Source organism: Oryctolagus cuniculus, chromosome 8, assembly GCF_051225735.1.
Source record: "Oryctolagus cuniculus isolate XC-2025 breed Fujian yellow rabbit chromosome 8, ASM5122573v1, whole genome shotgun sequence".
NCBI classification, from domain to species: Eukaryota; Metazoa; Chordata; class Mammalia; order Lagomorpha; family Leporidae; genus Oryctolagus; species Oryctolagus cuniculus.
Window position 1 is genome coordinate 140,808,213 of NC_142874.1, and position 21,018 is coordinate 140,829,230.

Sequence of the window (21,018 nt, forward strand, 5' to 3'; positions counted from 1 at the left end):
GCTGTGCTCCTGATGCTCCGTCCTTGTGCGGTCTCCACGTGCCCCGCTTCTCTGCTGTCTCCTTCTCTTCCTAGAAGGCCCTTCCCTGGTGGCTCTTTTTCACTTCTTTACAGTACTTATCTGCAAAGGCAGCCACGTTCTCACATCCTGGAGTTAGGGCTTCCACATCCGAATCTGGTGGGAACAGCCCTCAGCCAGGAGCACCCACTCTGCCTGCAGTCCCCCAGTGACTGCTCTTACTGCGGATCGCTGTTTTAACCAGGTTTTGACTTTAGGTAAGCCCAGGGAAGGTGGTCAGTTAGGAGTAAAGACTCATTAGTGCAATTAAGGAATGTGTTCTGTTTTCTTAAAAAAAATTAGAGCACACAATAAAACATCCGAGCTAATGCAACCAAAACAAGGGAGCTTTCTTAGCGATATTTAAGCAATGCTAGTTGTGAGACGGGCACAGCTCATTATCTGATTCAGTTCTCTTAGTGAATCCTCCGGACAGATCCACTGTGCTGAGCAGGACCCTGACGTCCCAGACGGGAGCCAGCCAAGGTCAGGCAACGGGGCGGTAACAGCTCTGCTGAGCTCTCCCAACCGCAGCGACTGGTGCTGCGTCTTGGAGTCCATGGTGTTTTCCTCCCGTCTTCTCACCTGATTCTCCCAGCACTGCAGAGAGCCAGGGATTGAAAGCAATAGGTTTGGCCGGTGCTGCGGCTCACTAGGCTAATCCTCCGCCTTGTGGCGCCGGCACACCAGGTTCTAGTCCCGGTCGGGGTGCCGGATTCTGTCCCGGTTGCCCCTCTTCCAGGCCAGCTCTCTGCTGTGGCCTGGGAGTGCAGTGGAAGATGGCCCAAGTCCCATGGGAGACCAGGATAAGTACCTGGCTCCTGCCATCGGATCAGCGCGGTGCGCCGGCCGCAGTGCGCCGGCTGCGGCGGCCATTGGAGGGTGAACGAATGGCAAAAGGAAGACCTTTCTCTCTGTCTCTCTCTCTCACTGTCCACTCTGCCTGTCAAAAAAATTAAAAAAAAAGAAAGCAATAGGTTCATTCTCTCTCTGCGGTGCCAGCATCCCATATGAACGCTGGTTCTAGTCCCAACTGCTCCTCTTCCCATCCAGCTCTCTGCTATGGCCTGGGAAAGCAGTAGAAGATGGCCCAAGGGCTTGGGCCCCTGCACCTGCATGGGAGACCGGGAGGAGGCACCTGGTTCCTGGCTTCAGATCGGCGCAGCTCCGGCCGTTGCAGCCAATTGGGGAGTGAACCACTGGATGGAAGAACTTTCTCTCTGTCTCTCCCTCTGTCTGTAACTCTACCTCTCAAATAAATAAATGAAATCTTTTTTAAAAAAGAAAGCATTTTAGCCGGCGCCGTGGCTCAATAGGCTAATCCTCCACCTTGCGGCGCCGGCACACCGGGTTCTAGTCCCGGTCGGGGCGCCGGATTCTGTCCCGGTTGCCCCTCTTCCAGGCCAGCTCTCTGCTATGGCCAGGGAGTGCAGTGGAGGATGGCCCAGGTGCTTGGGCCCTGCACCCCATGGGAGACCAGGAAAAGCACCTGGATCCTGGCTCCTGCCATCGGATCAGCGCAGTGCGCCGGCTGCAGCGGCGGCCATTGGAGGGTGAACCAACGGCAAAGGAAGACCTTTCTCTCTCTGTCTCTCTCTCTCACTGTCCACTCTGCCTATCAAAAAAAAAAAAAAAAAAAAAAAAAAGAAAGCATTTTATACATGATGAAACTAGGAATCTTTTCTTAAATATTTATTTATTTATTTATTTGAAAGGCAAAGTGACACAGAAAAAGGGAGAGACAGAGAGATCTTCCATCTGCTGGGTTACTTCCTAAATAGTCACCTGGTTGGGACTGGTTCAGGCTGAAAGTGGCAGCCAGGAGCTTTATCTGGGTTTCCCATGTGGGTGGCAGGGGTCCGAACACTTGGGTCATCTGCTGCTGCTTTCCCAGGCACATTGGCAAGAAACTGGATCAGAAGAAGAGTAGCCAGAACTGGAACCAGTGCTCCAACATGGGATGCTGCTGTCACAAGCAGTGACTCACCCCACTAAGTGGCTTCCTGAGGTTGTACCTAGGAAACGGGTGGTGAAGGCAGGACTTGAAGCCACATGACATCCTCAGACTGGAATCCCTGTCTTTGGAATACTGCTAGCACCTGAGGGCTGCTCTCAAATCAGTCGTCATATTGCAGATGTGGAGACGTCGGTCGGAGATGTCCTGGTGCACGGAACACCAGAGACCAGATGCATTTGTTCTGAGACGGATGCAGAATCTAGGACCTCGGGGCTCTGCCCCCTTCCTACTCAGGGTGTGGAGGTGGGTGGTAGCTCCCATAGCACCCAGCTTGTTAGAACTGCAGATCAGGGCAGCCTTGCACCCACTGAATCTGATCTGTGTTTTAACAAGACCCTCAGGTGAGCTGGTGCAGATGCGAAACATTTTAAATCAGTGATGCCCTGGATTACAGGACGGAAGCTATTGACACCAAAACTTCTGCTAGAAATGGCTATTTTTTTTTTGCTGATGTTCTTTTAGCTGCTATTGAAATTGGCCCTTGAACGCTCAGTTTTGTTCAGGCCAATGAAGCTGTGTAAATGGCTCTCAAACTCATTCTTCTTTAGAATCAGCTGGGACCTTGATTAAGAGCACACTTCCAGAGATTTAGTTGGACTCACGAGGCTGCATTTTGACAAGGACCATGTCCTCCTCTCCTCCTCCTCCTCCTTCCATAGACTTTTATGCTAGTTATCCTTGGGTTATGGTTAGGGAATCACATTTAAATATGTTTTTTTTTTCTGTGATTGTGGATGGTAAATACAAGTTCTAGAAGGAGATAGCAGGTGTCTGATGCAGGAAGGTTGTGAAGAAGAGGGTGTGGGATCCAACGCTGTGGATCTCCCCAGTACTGATGTGTGCTTTTGAAGGCTGCTGGCCGCTGGGACCAAGCTACCACCTTCAAGGTCAACGGTGTTCAAAGCATCTTACCTTGTGCCTTCTTTGCAGACGGTCACATGTCTTCCCGGCCAACTTACACATTAACATCCAGCTCTCGATGTTGTCTTTAGAACAGGCAATGCCAGTGGAAGGCACATTTGGAGTCGGAGTCTTGTTGGACTGTTCCGGAGCTGAATGCACGGGGCACCGAATCCGCGAACTGTCAAGTGTTTCTCTTTCGGAGACCTTTTATGCATTTGGTGTAAACTTTAGGGGAACAAAGACTCAGCACCCACTCTAATGTAAATGCCGAGAAAACTCTACCTCTTCTTTGTGATTTCACGGGGTCTGGCTTTGAGGCCCAACGGAGGAGTCCAGGCCAGGGGGCTTAGGTGAGAGCCTTGTTCCTCCCAGAGCTGGGACAGTTCCACGGCCCGGGGCCTGAAGGCGAGGGCTGCAGCTGTGACGGTGGCCTTCATTCCGGTCTCTGTCCCTGTGAATAACCAACACCGATTGTTGTGCTGGGGCATTCTATTTGGAGCTCCGGAGGCAGTCCAGGGAAGAGACAGAGCAGAGGTGGCTGGTATTCTGAGCTGAGACTGAGCTAATCTCGGAGCTGGCGTTTGGACAAGCTTGATGCCCAGGAACGGTGCGGTGCCAATGTGAGACGGCTCCGAGCAGGCGCTCAGGCGAACGTGTCACAGCGTAGGACGCGCAGCCCTGTGAGCACCAGCTGTTCTTTGTACAGCAGATGGATGAAAGCCTTTCTCAGAGTCCAGCCCACTTCTTCCAGTTCTTTAAATAGAGACTCTGGAACACAGCTTCCTCCTAAAGCAGGAAGCAGTGACAGAAGCCGTGTGACTCAGTGCCCCTGTTTTTAAAGGAAGAAACCATGGCCCAGGTGAGCTGGGGCACCCAGACCCACTCGTGGGAGAACCAGGCCTTCAAAGCCACATGTAGGGGGTTCTTTCCACTCTGCCACGCCATGATCTCTTCCCTCGTTAAAGCTTTATGATTTTCTCGTCCGCGACTTTCTCTTTAAACTGAATTATGGCCAAGGATGTGCTTGCTGGCTTTTTCCGCTGGGCACAAAGCAAATTTCGCAGGTCAGCGAGAGGCTGCTAAGGCCGAAGGCTGACTCTAGGGCTTCCATCTGGTCCAGTGGATTGCTGCCGGTGAAGCTTGGAGCTTCCCAGACTTTATCTCAAGACAACACCCCCCTCCCGCCCCCGCAGCCTCGCACTGCTGACTGCTCCTGTGGCCTCTTTCGCCCCCCGTAGCTGATTTGCCCTTGAGATTTGCCTTGCCAGTGCTGGAGTTTCGTTCCATGTGTTCCTGACAACCAGGAGGCCAAGGGCGGGAAGTACTTGTTTGACAGTTGCGGTGCCCACCAAAGAAGACACATGGCTTGGCGCTCCAGTACTTCCACCCAGTTCATTTTTCACAGGAATCCATTTGCTCTTTCTCTTTCAAGTTTAACGAGATAAAAGCTGCTTCCTGGCTTCAGTCTTCTTTTCTGAATGGAGACTTCAGGTCTGGGCTAAAGATAGAGTTGTGTTGCACATGTATTTGTTAAAGGAAACCAGAGATTGTGGAAAAAATTAAGACCCTCAAAGCATTTAAAATAGAATGGTATTTTTCATATCCGTATGAAAGAGTATATGGATTTCTTGAAAAATGACTTTTTCAATCCTAAATAATGTGATGCCATGGGCATTTTAAAGACTATTCATATTAGACTTTTTACTACGGTGTCAATGTTATTCTACTCTTTTATCTCATTATGGCTTCAAACGTAGTCTAGAAAGATAAAAAATGAGAAGAGTCTTTGCTTCCACTCTTTTAGTCTCTTGGTAAAAATTTGTTTACTTTTCTACTGATAAACAGAGCTGAAGTGCACAAAATGTTATCAAAATGTAAGGCTCAATGCATTTTAGGTATATGAGGACACTTCACAGTTTGTAAAAAGTGGAGTCAAAAGGTAAGTTTATTTTGGAATAAAACATTTTGATATCCATGCCTAGTTTTTTCACAATGCACATTTCCACAAACTTTTTTTTTTAGATTATTTATTTATTTGAAAGGTAGAGTTACAGAGAGGTAGAGACAGAGGCAGAGGCAGAGAGAGAGGTCTTTCAACTGCTGCTTTGCTTCTTAAATGGCTACAATGGCTGATCTGAAGCCAGGAGCCAGGAGCTTCTTCTGGGTTTCCCAAGCACTTGGGCCATCTTCTACTGCTTTCCATCAGGGAACTGTATTGGAAGTGGAGCAGTCGGGACACGAACAGGCATCTGTATGCAATGCAGGCGGTGGCTTTACCTGCTACGCTACAGCGCTGGCCCCTCCACAAACTTTATGAAGACCCCCTTTGTGTGTGTGTGTGCGTGCATGTGCGTGTGTGCGTGTGTGTATGTGTGTGACTACCACACAGATCTGGATAGAAAAATCTACAGCTCGGCCGGCGCCATGGCTCAATAGGCTAATCTTCCGCCTGCGGCGCTGGCACACAGGGTTCTAGTCCTGATCAGGGTGCCGGATTCTGTCCCGGTTGCCCCTCTTCCAGGCCAGCTCTCTGCTGTGGCCTGGGAGTGCAGTGGAGGATGGCCCAAGTGCTTGGGCCCTGCACCTGCGTGGGAGACCAGGAGGACGAACCTGGCTTCGGATCAGCGCGGTGCACCGGCTGCAGCATGCCGGCCGCGGTGACCATTGGAGGGTGAACCAACGGCAAAGGAAGACCTTTCTTTCTGTCTCTCTCTCTCTCTCACTGTCCACTCTGCTTGTCAAAAAAAAAAAAAAAAAAAAAAAGAAAAGAAAAATATACAGCTTTTCAGGAAACTCCCTCAAACCCCTTGCCTGCCTATGCCTGGTCCCCATCACAGTTAACCACATGTGTGATTTTTATCACAAAAGTGAATCTGCCTCTTGGACTTCTGTCATTGGACCCACATGGTATTCTTCTTTTCTGTTTAGTTTCTTTTGCTCCACATGTCTGAGATTCATTCATGTTGCTGTATGTATCATGTGATTTTTTTTAAGACTGTGAATGGATTCCAGTGTAAGAATAGATCAGAATCCGTCCCTCTTCCATTTGATGTGCATTTGGGTTGTTCTTTGGTTGCTAAGAATGCACATGTCTTTGAGCTGCTGCTAGCACTTACTTCTTCTATACCCAGGAGTAGGATTGTGGGGTCATAACGTAAGTGCTGGTCTAACTTTGGTGGCCTTTGCCAAACAGTTTTCTAAAATAACTGAGCTCCCATCAGCAATGCAAAGGTGTTCCAGTTGCTCCATATCCTTACCAATACTTGTGTCTCTGTTTTTAGTTTGGCCATTCTGTGGGTATGTGGTGGTAGCTAGTTGTGGTTTTAATTTGTAGTTCCCTGGTGAGTAGTAATGTTGCCCAATTTTTTGTATTCTTATGGGTAATTGGATATTGTCTTAGGGAAAATGCCTTACTTTTACTCATACTCATTTTATTTTTTTTCTTATTGATTTATAGGAGTTCTTTATATGATTCCTTTACACTATGTATTTTCAATACTTTCTCCCATTTGGTGGCTTGTCTGTTTATTATGTTGATAGTGCAGAACTGAAATTCTCAATTTAATTGAGTTCTAATTTATTTTAAAAATTGCTGTATGAAGTTGGTGCTTTCTTGTGTACTGTTGAAGAAATCTTTGCCTACCTACAGGTCAAGAAAATATTCTCTTATGTATCTTCTAGAAACTGCATCCCATTGCCTCCTACGTTTATGTCTGTAACATTTCAAACAAACATTCGAGTGTGATATGAGGCAGGGGTCAAAGTTGTCTTTCCTTCAAAGGGGATGTCAGTGGCTCTAGCAGTCATTGAAAAGGCTACCCTTTCTCATCACACGGGCACTTGTGTTGTAAAGCGAGCGTGTATGTGCATCTATTTCTGGATGTCAGCACTCCATGTTTAGCATCCTCATTGCAGTATTCTAGTAGGTGTAGCATTGGGTTGAGCATCAGAAGTCCTGCCCTGCAGGGCTGGTGTTTCTAAGGGGAGCTGTGTGACTTGGGAGCAGAGGACATACTGGTCCACTTGCTGCCACGCTCAGCACTCCTTCCTGGCACTGGGTGCCACAACCAGGTAGCCAGCAGGTGGACTTCTTCCTTCTGTTGCTTGCTGAGACTGTGGTGGGTACCTGATCCATATCTACAAAGCTACTGCATGGCTGGCGCACTAGCTTTTTGTTTCTATAACTAGAATACCCGAGAGACTCTACCTATGAAGGAAGAAAGGTCATTTTGGCTTATAGTTTTGGAGGTTCCTAGTACAAGATTGGGTGGTCCTATCGGTCTGGCATCTGATGAGGGTGGTGGGCGGTGGAAGGTGAGTGGAGGGGGGTCACGTGGTGAGTCTGGAAGCAGAGAGACAAGAAGCACATTCTTCCTCCATGTGAGCCCTCCTTAAAAAGCTGTCGTGGTTCAGTCATGGGATCCACCCAGCAACTCAATAGAATGTCATAACTTTCCATAATTGATTTTCATCCTTAATCCATTAACTGGAGACCAAACCCTTAACACGTGTGCCTTTTGAGGGGCACCCAAACTTTAATCCAAAAATTGTTTTTTGACAGGCAGAGTGGACAGTGAGAGAGAGAGACAGAGAGAAAGGTCTTCCTTTGCCGTTGGTTCACCCTCCAATGGCCGCCGCGGCTGGCGCACCGCACTGATCCGATGGCAGGAGCCAGGTACTTATTCTGGTCTCCCATGGGGTGCAGGACCCAAGCACTTGGGCCATCCTCCACTGTACTCCCGGGCCACAGCAGAGAGCTGGCCTGGAAGAGGGGCGCCCCGACCGGGACTAGAACCCGGTGTGCCAGCACCGCAAGGTGGAGGATTAGCCTAGTGAGCTGCGGCACCAGCCTTAACCCAAATCTTCAGAGCTGAACAACCAATATGAGTTTCCTTTTCAGGAATTTTTAAAAAAGGTTTATTTTATTTATTTGAAAGGTAGAGTTACAGAGAGCAAGTGAGAGAGAGAGAGAGAGAGAGAGAGAGAGAGATCTTCTAACTGCCAGTTCATTCCCCAAATGGCCAAGATGGCTAGGGCTGGGCTAGACTGAAGCCAGGAGCCTGGAGCATATTCCAGGTCTCCCGCATGGGTGCAGGGGCTCAGCACTGGGGCCATCGTCCACTGCTTTCCCAGGTGTGTCAGCAGGGACCTGGATCAGAAGTGAAGTAGCCGGGACTGGAATCACACCCAGATGGGATACCGGTGTTGCATGAGGCGGCTTTACCCACTACACCACAATGCCGGCCCCTCCTTTCCAGGAATTGGACCTAAGAGTTACAGAGACTGACGACTGGCTTTGAAGTTCTGTAAATAATGAGTGTCATGACTGAATAAAGAGATTCTAGAGCCATAGGCCAAGTTAGACTTGAAGGAGAAAGTGCAGCAGTGTCAGCTGAGCGAGCCAGCAGCCACGAGAGTGGTGGAGGAGAAGGAAGAGTAGCACAAAGAGGGGTGGTGATGAAAGATCAGGAGAAAGAGCAACACAGACGGAAAGACATCTTCAAGGGGCTCCAAGAGAGGCGCCCATCAGTCAACCTACTGCCAGGTGTTGGAGAACAAGCAGGAAAATCCATGTGGTTTAAGAGCAGGGAAGGCGCTGGCGCTGTGGCGCAGCGGGTTAAAGCCCTGGCCTGCAGCACCGGTACCCAATATGGGTGCTGATTCCAGTCCTGGCTGCTCCGCTTCCAATCCAGCTCGCTGTTAATGCACCTGGGAAAGCAGTAGAAGATGGCCCAAGTGCTTGGGCCCCTGCACTCGCGTGGGAGACCTGGAAGAAGCTCCTGGCCACTGCAGCCATTTGGGGAGTGAACCAGCAGATGAAAGATCTCTCTCTCTGTCGCTATGTCTCTTTGTAACTCTGTCTTTCAAATGACTAAAATAAATCTTAAAAAAAGAGCAGGGAAAATCTCGCATAGGAAATGGAGTGCCGTGTAAGCCCCTCTCTCACCCAGGGCCAATGCAGAGTGCTTTCTGTAATAAAAGCATTCACACACAGAAAGATTCCAACTTTCCTTTCTCCTTAGGCTTCCAAGTTTGTCGTACAGAAGGCCTCGTGGAGGTTGTAGCCGATCTACTGAGCTTCTGGGAAAGCCTTGGTCCTTGTGATCGGCCTCTCCTCCCAGCCTGCACCTGGCAGCTGCACTGGAGTGAGGCTGCTCCATCTGCAGGAGCCTTGGGCCCAACACCATCACTTCCCCAGGGCTGTGTATCCTCCTGAGACGACCTGCGTGTGCTCAGGTTAGTTCGGGTATTTCTTGCAAGTTAACCCATTTTGACCAGAACCCTAGAATTTTCCCAACTTTCAGAATACTTAGATTTTCTGTCATTTCCATTGCAAAACAGAGGCCTGGGGACTCCACAGGGACGTGTGGACACAGTGATGAGACTGGCCATGGGAGATGAGTACACATCTAGTACATATGTGAAGCCAGAGAGCGTGAAGAGCCGCTACTGCAAACGCTGACGGGGCAGCAACAAAGAACAACAGTGCCTCAAAGGTGTCTCTTTTCCTGCTGAAAAACCAGGCACAGTTGTCAAGTCATGGAGCAAGGGCTGCCTGCCCTCAGTGTTAGTGCAATGAGTACGATGGATGTCTCTGAGAGCAAAGCAAGACCCTGTCAGGAAATGAGGACTTGAAGAATCTAGGAGCAGTGAAAGTGCCAACCTAAATGTGACTTGTCATTAGAAAAAGGGAGCTTAACCATCAAACTGTCCTGTGTGGAGAGACAGAGTGGGTACACAGAGAGGGGAGGCGCAGCTTGGAGCATGCATTTGGCTGTGTGCACCTGACATGCCCAGGTGAGAGAGGTGGGGTCCAGGGCCTGGAGAGGGCCACTTGGTGGGGACAAGGATCATGCCCTAGATGAAGACCTCTGCGACTACTTCACCCTCCTTTGCGCTAAGGCCACACTCCCAAGTCACCCCCACCCCAGCTACCAGCATGTCCTCAGTATTTTCCAAGTGGGAAGACAACTCCTTGGAAAGGGGTTGAGTATTGTAGCAGCAAGAAGGAAATATCCCTTACTGTGAAATAATGTATTTACTGTCCTGTTTGCATATTTCAATGAGTTTCCATGGCAACAGTCAGCATTCTTATTTATAAGCAGCTCCGGTGCCCTGGATGGCTGAGCTTACGATCCTGGCTGCTTGGCTGCTGTTCTCTCAGAATCAACCCCACGGTGCCCCTAAATCACTTACGGCACCACTGAAGTGAATTTATGGAAGCGTCTCACCATTGCCACGGAATCATCCCGTGGACTGTGATCTCTCAGAACACTGCGCAGGTACTTAGGCAGCGCATTTGTGTTGGGGAGCAAGGGTTCTCAGTGTTGCATGGCTTGTGACAGAGCAGACAGGAACAGACAGAGCGTGAGAAACAACTGGTAGGCTGGGTTGCCAGGGCTACAACAGACCGAGTGGTGTAAACAATGCAAGTGAATTGTCTTGCACTTTTGGAAGCTGGATGTTGCAGACCAAGGTCCAGCAGGGTCACCTTCCTGAGGCTTCTCCCTCTGATTTGCTGATACGCGTGTGCTGCCCCTTCACGTGGTTGTTCCTCTGTCATGTTCTCCTTCCTCTTCTTTTTTAAAGATTTATTTATTTACTTGAAAGGTGAAGTTACAGAGAAGGAGAGGCAGAGGTGGGGGTGGGGAGGCAGAGGTAGAGAGAGAGGGAGAGGCAGAGGGAGAGAGAGAGATATCTTCCATCCACTGATTCACTTCCCAAATGACCACAATGGCTGGAGCTGGGCCAGTCCGAAGCCAGGAGCCAGGAGCTTCTTCTGGGTCTCCCACATGGATGCAGGGGCCCAAGCACTTGGACCACCTCCCACTGCTTTCTCAGGCCATCAGAAGGGAGCTGGATCGGAAGTGGATCAGCTGAGACTTGAACCGGTGCCCATATGGGATGCCGGCACTTCAGGCAGTGGCTTAATCAGCTATGTCGCAGCACCTGCCCCAGTCTTCTTCCTTTTCTCATAAGGACTCCAGTCCTACTGGGTTAGGGACCCCTCCTCATGTCTTCATTTAATTTGGTCATCTCTTCAAAGTCCTTATGTGCAAGTAGACACATCCTGATGATTGGGGTCAGGAGGCACGATTTGGTTCCCTGGTAAGTGATAAAATCAGAGCTCTCAAGGCTGGGGGACTTCTCCGAGTCTGTCCTCAGGTGAGCTGGAGTAAAGAGGGGCTGCTGGACGCTGCAGACTGACCCTGTGTCAGCACCCAGATGGGGGGAGCAAGCTGGCTTCCTCCCCCAATGCTGTCCCCAACAGGGACCATTCTTACAGGAAGCAGTGAAAATGCACCTTAATTATTGTGTTGTGTGGACAGAGGCATAGTGCCTTCCGAGATACCACCGTTTTACTGTCAATATTCACAGATGGGCCATGAACATGGCCTGGTGCTAGTGTGTAGCAGCTGATGGTGTTGACGGGCAAGGGCTCGTCTGTGGGGGAACAGTCACACACGAGGCCCAGAGGAGGGAATGAGTGCTTCCTGCGAGGAGGCGTCCCAGGGTGTGGACATTTTGCCAGGGTCCAGCTGGTTCTCGGGCAGGGTCACTGACTCTCTCAGCGGAGCCTCTGCTGCTGTAATGCGTGCACAGCCCGAGAGCCCTGGTCACCTGCAGCCTTTGGCTCCACAATTATGAGTGATGGGAAGAAAGAGCTGAGTCTCAAGTAGCCACGTGGTAACCTCGTGCTCTCGCAAGGCCTCTAAGGCTTTGGGTGAAGGGCCTGGCTTTGCAGGCAGGGTTCCTTTCATATGCCAGGGTCAGCCGCCTGGATAGGACTGGTGTCAGGAGGGATGAGCTGAACATTACGGCACTGAGTGGGGGATTGCCTCAAGTCAGAGTGAGAACAGCCAGCGTGAGCATTCGTTTGTCAAGCACCTACTATAGGCTCGGGTAAGATCAATGAATGGTATATTAGTTACACACAAATATGTGTGTGTGTGTGTGTGTGTGTGTATATATATACCCATATATATATATACATAATGACTTGTGTCAATGTTTGCAAGAGCTACATAATGCAGTGAACCAATATTTCCTGAGTGACCATGCTATTATCCAACTGTGCTTGGAAAAAGAGCCATGCAAAGTAGACAGTAGCCCAGTGGGTTTTAATATAGCAGAGGGGGGCCGGCGCCATGGCTCACTAGGCTAATCCTCTGCCTGCGGCACTGGCACCCCAGGTTCTAGTCCTGGTTGGGGTGCTGGATTCTGCCCTGGTTGCTCCTCTTCCAGTCCAGCTCTCTGCTGTGGCTTGAGAAGGCAGTGGAGGATGGCCCAAGTGCTTGGGCCCTGCACCCACATGGGAGACCAGGAGAAGCACCTGGCTCCTGGCTTCGGATCGGCACAGCTCCAGCCATAGCGGCCATTTGGGGGGTGAACCAACGGAAGGGAGACCTTTCTCTCTGTCTCTCTCTCTCACTGTCTAACTCTGTCTGTCAAAAAAAAAAAAAAAATAGCGGAAGGGGAAAAGTTTGTTAATCTAGCATCAGCTTCTGTCCTGCAATAAATCTTTAAAAATCTTCCACATGTCAAGCTTCAGCGTGGTATTAAAGAGAAATATCCACAATTATCTGAACAGGCTGTTGAGATATTTCTCTTTCCCAACTACATTTGCATGAACACGAATCTTCTTTAAACTAAAGTGACATCCAATGCAGCAAACAGATACCAGCTGTCTTTCATCAAGTGTGACAATAAACAGATGGGCACAACTGTCAGGCAATGACAATTTGCTCACTAATTTGTTTTGGAAAATACAGTTACTTCTTTAAGCGGCTATTAAGGTATAATTGAAACATAAAAAACTACACATTTAAAGTACACAACTTAATAAATTTTGACATGTGAATGTGCATGAAGCCATCGGCTCAGTAAGGGTCATGGGCTGTCCACCACCTGCAAGGTTCCCTGTGTTACTTTTCCATCCCCACTCCCTCCATTTCCTGCCTCCTTGATCTTCTTCCTTACACTCTATTTTAATTTGCATTTGTGGCCAGTGCTGCAGCTCACTAGGCTAATCCTCTGCCTTGCGGCGCCGACACACTGGGTTCTAGTCCTGGCCGGGGCGCCGGATTCTGTCCCGGTTGCCCCTCTTCCAGGCCAGCTCTCTGCTGTGGCCAGGGAGTGCAGTGGAGGATGGCCCAAGTCCTTGGGCCCTGCACCCCCATGGGAGACCAGAAGTACCTGGCTCCTGCCATCGGATCAGCGCGGTGTGCCAGCCGCAGCGCGCCGGCTGCGGCGGCCATTGGAGGGTGAATCAACGGCAAAAGGAAGACCTTTCTCTCTGTCTCTCTCTCTCACTGTCCATTCTGCCTATCAAAAAATAAATAAATAAAAAATAAAATAAAAAAATTGCATTTGTTAGAGTCTTTTAAAAAGATTTTACTTATGTGTTTGAAAAGCATAGTCACAGACAGAGATACGGAGAGACAGAGAGAGAAGTCTTCCATCCACTGGTTCACTCCCCAAATGGCTGCAATGGCCAGGACAGGGCCAATCTGAAGCCAGGAGCTGGGAGCATCTTCTGAGTCTCCCACACAGGTGCAGGGCCCCAAGCACTCGGGCCATCTTCCATTGCTTCCCCAGGCCATTAAGCAGAGAGCTGGATTGAAGAGGAGAAGCCAGGACATGAACAGGCACCCATATGGGATGCTGGCACTGCAGGTGGCAGCTTTATCCTTTGTGCCACAATGTCGGCCACAAATAGTATTGCATTTTAAGTATAAGTTTTGACTGTTTATTGTTAGTATAAATATACTTATTTTTGCATGTTGATCTTGTATCCTACAAGTTCCACATACTCCTTGTTAGCATCACTTGCAGGAACTTTTCTTTTTACTGATTTATAGGATTTTCTAGGTTGATAATCATATTGTCTGAGAACAAGAATGGATTTATTTTTCTTCCCATATTTTTCGCCTTTTCTATGTTTCTCATCGAACAGATAACCAGATAAAACCACTAGTACAATACTGAGTAGAAATGGCAAGAATGAATCCTCACTTTGCTCCTGATCTTAGGGGTGAAGCGTCCACTCTTTCACCATTATGCATGTTGTTAGCTTCAGGGTTTTGTAGATTCTCCTTCTCAGGTTGAGCAAGTTTCCTTCTGTTTTGAGTTGCTGTCAGGTTTCATCATAAACAGATATTAGATCTTATGAAATACTTCTTCTGTATCCACTCAGATGATCATTCAGATTTAAAATATCTTTTTAAAAATTTATTTATTTATTTGAAAGGCAGAGTTACAGACAGAGAGTGGGAGAGACAGAGAGAGAGAGAGGTCCTCTATCCGCTGGTTCACTCCCCAAATAACCACAATGACTGGAACTGAACTGATATGAAGCCAGGAGCCAAGAGCTTCTTCTGGGTCTCCCACATGGGAACAGGGGTCCAAGCCCTTGGGCCATCTTCCACTGTTTTCCCAGGAGCATTAGCACGGAGCTGGATCAGAAGTGGAGCAGTTGGGACTCAAACTCATAACAGGCTCATAGTAGGCTTAACCTACTATGCCACAATGCCTGCCCCCAAATATCTTAATATACATTAATTTTCAAATGTTAGGCCAAACTTATAGATCTGGCATGAAATCTATTTGTTTACTACAGATTACTCTTGTATGTCTTATAAGTTTGATTTGCTAAAATATGGTGAATGGTTTTTCCTCTAAGTTCAGGAGTGGGTCTTAGCTTGCTGCCTCCCAAGGCCCGCACTAGCAGGAATCCAGAGCCAGGAGCCAGAGCTGGAACTTGAACTCAGGCACTGGACATGTGGGAAACCTGATCAGGATCCCTTGGGTGTGCTGACTTAGTTCTCTCTTACTACCTCCAGGATCCGTTTTGGATTTTGACTGACTGACTATACTGTGTCCTGGTGAGGACCTCTTTGAATTTATTATTGTTTTTTGGTATTCTTTGGGCTTCTCGGATGGGGAAGCTTGTCTTCTATAAAATTTGGGAAGTTTAGGGGCATTATTTCTTCAAATTTGTTCTATTTTCCCTCCTCTCTAGTCCCTTCTTGGACTCCCATTATGCATATGTTATAGAATTTGTTTGTTCATCATTATCCCTTTTCCTTTCTGCTCTTCAGATTGCATAATTTCTTTTTCTTTCTTTCTTTCTTTCTTTCTTTCTTTCTTTCTTTCTTTCTTTCTTTCTTTTATTTGACAGGTAGAGTTATAGACAGTGAGAGAGAGACAGAGAGAAAGGTCTTCCTTCTGTTGGTTCACTCCCCAAATGGCCGCTATGGCCAGCATTGCACCTATCCGAAGCCAGGAGCCAGGTGCTTCCTCCTGGTCTCCCATGCGGGTACAGGGCCCAAATACTTGGGCCATCCTCCACTGTCCTCCTGGGCCACAGCAGAGAGCTGGACTGGAAGAGGAGCAACCGGGACTAGAACCCGGCACCCATATGGGATGCTAGTGCTGCAGGCAGAGTGAGCCAAGTGAGCCATGGTGCCGGCCCCAGATTGCATAATTTCAATTAACTGAACTGTCTTCAAGTTTCTGGATTCTTTTTTCTTTTTTTTTGTTTGCTTAAAACAACTTTTGTGCCTATCTAGTGAGTTTTTTACTGCAGTTATTATATTTTTAAGCTCTAGAATTTCTATTTGCTTGCTTTAAAAAAAAGATTTATTTATTCATTTGAAAGTCAGAGTTACACAAAGAGAAGGAGGGGGGGAGAGAGAGGGAGAGAGAGAGAGAGGTCTTCCATCCTATGGTTCACTCCCCAGTTGGCCGCAATGGCCAGAGCTGCGCCGATCCGAAGCCAGGAGCTAGGAGCTTCTTCCAGGTCTCCTACATGGGTACAGGGCCCAAGGTCTTGGGCCATCTTCTACTGCTTTCCCAGGCCATCACAGAGAGCTGGATTGGAAGTGGAGCAGCCGGGACTTGAACCGGCGCCTATATGGGACGCCTGCACTGCAGGCTGCAGATTTACCCGCTATGCCACTGTGCCGGCCCTGAGTTTTCATATGATTCCATCTTAACTCCCTTCCTGTCTTAATTACTATAATTGTGTATTGGGGCACATTAGAGTTTCTCTCTAACTTAATGCATTATACCCTCTGCACTACACAGTATGAGAACTTTACAACAATGTGTTTCTGTTTCTTTCCTCTAAGTTTCTGTGCTATTGTCACAGAATTTACTTCTACCATTTACTTAAATCTCTGATGTGCTGATAATGGTTTTATTTTAAATCTCAGTTATTTAAATTTAAAGATTTAAATAATAAGAAAATTATCTTTCAGTTACAGTTTCTGGTGCCCTTCGTTTTTTATCCCTTTTTGCTTTTTGGTGAGCATCCAGGTATCCATCTGGTATCATTCTCCTTCCACCCAATGGAATTACTTAAAATCTCTTGCAATGTTAAGTCTGCTGGAGATGATGTTTTTCAACTTTTGTATGTCTGAAAAAGTTTTATTTTTCCTTCCTTTTTGAAAAATATTCTGGTTAGTGAAGAATTCTAAGTTGACTCTTCTTTCTTCTGGTGCTTCAAGGATTTTGCTCCATCGTCTTCTAGATTAGCCTTGTTTCTAATGAGAAATCCTTTGTGGGGCCAGAGTGGTGGTGCAGCAGGTTCAGCAGCCACCTACAGAGTGGCATCCCATCCCATGTGAGCAGTGGGGGCCCCAGTTGCTCCCATTCCGATCCAGATCCCTGCTAACGTGCCTGGAATGCAGCAGAAGATGACGAGTTCTTGGGCCCCTGGCCCTGCATGGAGACTCAAATGGAATTCTTGGCTCCTGGCTTCAGCTTGGTCCAGTCCTGGTCATTGTGGCCACTTGGGAAGTGAACCAGTATATGGAAGATCCTTGCTCTCTCTCTCTCTCTCTCTCTCTCTTTTCTCTTTCTATCTTTGTAACTCTGCCTTTCAAATAAATTAAAAACAATTTTTAAGGATAGCATATTTTGTTTTCCTGTAAATGTGCCTATATTTTCTGAGTGTTTTTGAGATTTTTTCACTGGCTTTTAACAATCTGATTTTGGTGTCCTGGTGTAGTTTTCTTCAAGTTTCTTGTGCTTGATGTTCATGAAATTATTGGGTTTGTGAATTGATAATTTTGAATTTGAAAAACTTTTTGGGCTCTTGTCTACTAATTCTATTACATCATTTCTGAGCCACTGTGTTTGCTTTTGCTCATTGTAGGTTATATTTTCTTGATTTTTAAATATATTGTGTAATTTTTTAAATTGAATGCCCATATTATGAATTTTACCTCTAGAGTCCTGGCTATTTTTTATATTACTAAAAATATTCTTGACCTTTGTTCTAGAATGCAGGGAAGTTCCTTGGAAGAGTTAGCTCTTTGGGGGAGTCCTACTCTTTGGGTTTGTTAAGTGGAACCAGAGCAGCGTTTTCTCTATCGTTCATGTTAGTGTTCTGTCTGCTGTTCCACCAGCCACACAGTTTTCTCTCTGGTGTCGGGACAGCTGTGTCTCTTGGCTGGATGTGAGCACTGGGCACTGCTCCCTCTAACATTCACACAGGGCTTAGTATTTACCTGCACACCCGCAGAAGCCCCTCGAAGAGCCCTGAAGTTCGCTGTGTGTGCAGCTCTGTTCTTCCCAAGCTTTGCCCTGAGAGCCTTGGCTTATGCAGATGCCCAGCTCCATCCCTCAGCCTTGGACTTGTTCTCCTAGGCCATTGCCTTGGTCTCCTAGGCCATTGCCTGGTAGCTTTCTGTGGGCCAGAAAAGTCGAAATATTTCCTCTCTGGCCCTTTACAAGATCTTTTAGCCGGTCCTGATAGTGACCCGTTGCACCTGGGGCTCAGTTCAATTGTTTTGCCCTTTAGGGGTTCACTGTCTTTTGCTGCCCGTGTCCAGTGTCTTGAGACCTGATTTTTATTTTACTTTTTTTTGACAGGCAGAGTGGACAGTGACAGAGAGACAGAGACAGAGAGAAAGGTCTTCCTTTTGCCGTTGGTTCACCCTCCAATGGCCGCCATGGCTGGCGCACTGCAGCCGGCGCACTGCGCTGATCCGAAGGCAGGAGCCAGGTGCCTCTCCTGGTCTCCCATGGGGTGCAGGGCCCAAGCACTTGGGCCATCCTCCACTGCACTCCCGGGCCACAGCAGAGAGCTGGCCTGGAAGAGGGGCAACCGGGACAGAATCCGGTGCCCTGACTGGGACTAGAACCCGGTGTGCCGGCACCGCAAGGCGGAGGATTAGCCTAGTGAGCCGCGGCGCTGGCCCCTGGGTCTGTTTTTAAAAATACATTTGTCTGTCTTTAAAAAAATCATTTAAGTAGGATGATCTTTGTTTGTCTTGGCTAGAAATAAATGGTTTCAATGGAGGTGCATTTAATAAGATGTTTTTATGTTGACAAGCTTTTAAAATGAATTCAATATTAACATTTTAATATTTCTTATGTTTTCTTGTAATTTGATAAATATCAGTTAGCCTGACACAAATGAACAAAAACTCCTTATAGATCCTCAATAGATTAAAAAAATTGGTAGACATTACTTTTAGAGCGGTTTTGGTTTACAGCAAAATTGAGTGGAAAGTAGATTTCCCACTTAAATCCCTTCAATGCCACCAGAGTCTCCCCAGAGAAGCGGGCCCATGCTTGTTTGTGTGAGCTGATCACTTTTAGAGAGGTCGAGGTTCCGGGTGTTTGCTGACACTTGATTTGTTTGGGGAGCGGAGGGATGGCAGCAGGGTGGGAGAACGGGAGGATTTCGGGGTCAGTCAGATCACAAACTGCGCCACTTCTGGCAGGGACGCATGATTTCTGGGGTTGGATCAGGGAGCCCCACACACCTCGGTGCCGTGTGTAGTTCTGCTTTAAGCACAGTTGGGTCGTCTGCCGTGATGGAGGCTGCGAGGACGAATCGTGTCAGTGCTCCAGGCATAGACGACACAGTCCTGGCCATGCTCCCCTTGGCACTGTACCAACCTTAGCTATGAACTGCAGAGACGTGAACTGAACGGGAAGCCCCTAGGTCTTTAACTCTGTAATTAAGCATCGGGCCCTGAGTTTGGCGGGGATATGTGACCTTTCCAAATGAAGTAGAGCTCTGGCTTGATTGCAAACCTAATTTGTTTTTCTTATCAGTGCAGTAGCAGGCAGAAACCAGAGGGCCAAGGCAGAGACTTCCTCCTCTGGGATTGTTAAAGCTACTGCTCCGTAATTACTGTGACTAAGACAACAAGCGAACTCTATTCAAGCTGACAGCCACATTAGATCCACACAGCTGAATTTCTGTAGGCCTTTTCTGCTGGCCCCCAGTGCAAGCACAGTACATTTCCACAGAGCGAGCAAAGAGGATAACAGACAAGGACAGTGCCTGGAGCGTTACTGGGATATATTCTACCAGGGTGAAAAGGGATGCGTTTCACTTGGGCTTGTTTTGAAATGTGGCAAAACATCATCAGAGATGAGAAAGAATCGATTCTCTTTCCAGGTCAATGAGAAGTGCGGCAGAGTTGAAAAGAAAAGCATTTTGCCATTAAACTTGGTTATACTTCTAGACTAAGCCGGATTCTGCTAGACCATACAACTCTATTATCATTATTATTATTAATTTTTCTTTCCGCCTTTTCCATAGACCACACAACAGAGTGGCTGTGTCAGCTTGCGCTATTTCCAGTTACCCATAAGGCTCTCCTTCTTTAACTAGGGAGGAAAAGGGAAATTGATGGCAGTATCTCCCCCTCAATGACTTATTCATTTTTTAAAAAGATTTATTTATTTAGTTGAAAGTCTGAGTTACACACAGAGAGTAGAGGCAGAGAAAGGGGGGGAGGAGAGGAGAGAGAGAGAGAGAGAGAGAGAGAAAATCTTCCATCTGCTGGTTCACTCCCCAAATGGCCACAATGCCCAGAGCTGCACTAATCCAAAGCCAGAAGCCAGGAGCTTCTTCCACAACTCCCACGTGGGTGCCGGGGCCCAAGGACTTGGGCCACCTTCTACTGCCTTCTCAGGCCATAGCAGAGAACTGGATCAGAAGTGGAGCAACTGGGACTCGAACCGGCTCCCATATGGGATGCTGGCACTGCAGGCCACAGCTTTATCCAGTCCAACTTTTTCATTCTTAAGTCCATTTCGCACTGGCTGTCTTTCTGCTCTAAGGTAGTAGTGATGAGTTGGCCAGCCTTCTGTACACGGACACAAGCGCTTCTGGAAGGATTTTCTTCCTCTCTATTTGATTGGCTGCAGATTCGTACACTCATGGGAGTAATTATGAAGGCAGGTGTGAGTACTTTGCCTCTGGACAGTTTTTGGGCAGATGTCCCTAGTTCTATCTTTGGCAGAATTTCTTTATGAGATCACAGCCAAGTGTGCTGGATGACGGTGAGGGAAGCCTTTCGTATTTGTAGAGCTATTTCCATCTTTCACCCTGAGGAGCTGCTCCGAATCCTGCAGCACAAGGAATGGGTTTCCCCAGGAGCCCAGGAGGAAGTCGGTGCAGACTACATCAATCAGAGAACTGGTCTGCCTGAAGTAATCACCAACACACAACAGAGACATAATGAGTGCTGGGTAGGCGCTGTCCTGGAGAATAAGACCAAGTCCGTTCCCCTTTGGGGCTTGCATTTTAATAAGGAAACAACAGAAAACAAACAAATAAATATGTCATAAAAAGGATTTAGGAGCAAGCAATGCAGAGAGTAAGGGGCCACCAGAGAGGCCCCCTGTGAGGAGAGCCTTCAGCTGGGGTGAACCTGAGCTAGGAGAGCGAACCCCACAGCATCTGGGGGAGGAGCATGCCAGAGACAAGCGCAGGCGCAAAGCCTGCAACAGCTCGGCTTCTCTCAGGACGCGTTGTGAGGACAGTGTGTCTAGAAGAATGGCAAACGAGTTACCCAAACTTGGTGACACATTAACTCCAACCAAGACAAAGAAAGAAAACCAGAGCTAGATGGCATTGTAGGCAAACTACTGAGAGGTAAAGGCAGAAGAACAGGAGGAAAAGTCATGTGGCCGGGGGGAACAATGGTGATGGTCACAGCTGACTCCCTGCAAAGACTCACGGGACAGAGGAGAGCCAAATGTCTTTTGAAGTCCTAAAAGGAAACAGG

The 21,018-nt window shown here is 47.9% G+C and overlaps 1 long non-coding RNA gene across 1 annotated transcript; it reads left to right on the top strand.

Annotated features, from left to right (window-relative positions):
* Window positions 1-3,753: 3,753 nt before the first annotated feature.
* On the top strand, window positions 3,754-9,775 carry LOC149125185 (uncharacterized). The gene is made up of 3 exons (XR_016212207.1): window positions 3,754-3,836; window positions 9,001-9,214; window positions 9,320-9,775. It is a non-coding gene; the product is annotated as an uncharacterized LOC149125185 (long non-coding RNA).
* Window positions 9,776-21,018: the final 11,243 nt, after the last annotated feature.